Genomic DNA, 1423 nt, shown 5'->3' with positions numbered 1-1423 from the left:
TAGAGCAGGGATGCTCAAAGTGTGGCCCCTGGACCAACAGCATCAGCGTCACCTGGAAACTTATTAGAAATGCTGAATTCCTAGGCTTTACCCCAAACTCACTCAGTCAGCAACTCTAAGTATAGGGCTTAGTGATTTGTGTTTTAAGAAGCCCTCCAAATGATTCTGATGCATGTTAAATCTTGAAAACCACTGCCACTGAGAAATAGGAATATATGTCCACCAAGATACATGGACAAGCATGTTTTTAGCAGCATTGTTTATAAGAGTCAAACATGGAAAACAAGCCAAATGTCCATCAATATCATAATAGATAAGTAAGTTATGGATGGCTATATAATGTAATGAAATAAAAATAAATGAATCTCAGCTATACAAAATAGCATGGATGATTCTCAAATATAATGGTGAGTAAATGTTTAAGACACAAAGAATACATTTTTATATATATATAGAAAAAGGATCTTGTCAAACTGTACATACATGTTTCAAGAACCAAAACTGTACCTCCAGCCCTAATCTTTTGTTAGAACTCCGTGCTGGCATATAATTAGCACCTGCCACATAATGTGTGCTCAGTATGACAGGTTTCATGCTTTATAATTTTTGCAGTGACTGGAGAGTATTTCAGAATATACCATATTCATTTAACCACTTCCTTGTTGATGGACTTTTCAAGAATATTACTTTGGCTGCCCCAATATACTGAAAATTCTATGAGGTGAGAGACCATGTCTGTCTTCTCCTAAGACAGTGTCTGCTCTTCAATAGTTACTTAATTGATTTTCCAGATTAACTTCCCAATAAGAAAAAAAAACCCTGGCCAGTTTTCTTTATCTTTGTTATACAGAAATTTATTCCTTGTAAATTTTGTCTACAGTGAATTAACCCTAGGGAATCCAGTCAACTCTGGGTGTAACAACAAAATAAATATTCTAGACTTGGAAAATGAGACCATAGATTCTGGAGTAGAGTGATCCTCTAAGGTAATTTAATTTCCCTACATGACATCTCTTTTCTGTCTCAATGTAACAGCAACTGGGAAGTGTGTCAAGCCTTGGAATTAGGAAGCCATATATCTCACATTTTCTGTGAGTACCAGTTTAAAATATCCCAGCTTTCTTAAAGGTAATTGACCCTGTATTCTAATTTGTGATTTGGAACATATGATACCATACCTGGACCTGTAGGAAATGACTGGCTCCAGAGAAGATGCTTATAGGGCACAATAGACCACTTGGAAGGCCTCCTCCTTTGAAACCTGGCCTCCCCACCTTATCTCCTTTAGGATAAGGTGTCCAGCCTGATCCTAGGAGAGTTGTAAAGGAGCTCTTCCCAGAGCGTTGATTGTCAGAGCAGAGCCCATGGGCAGCTGCAGGAAGGAGCAGCAAAATGGGCATGGCTCAGAGAAGAGACTCAAGCT

The sequence above is a fragment of the Equus asinus genome, chromosome 6 (genome assembly GCF_041296235.1).
Source record: "Equus asinus isolate D_3611 breed Donkey chromosome 6, EquAss-T2T_v2, whole genome shotgun sequence".
In the NCBI taxonomy this organism is placed as follows: domain Eukaryota; kingdom Metazoa; phylum Chordata; class Mammalia; order Perissodactyla; family Equidae; genus Equus; species Equus asinus.
This window is presented reverse-complemented; position numbering follows the sequence as displayed.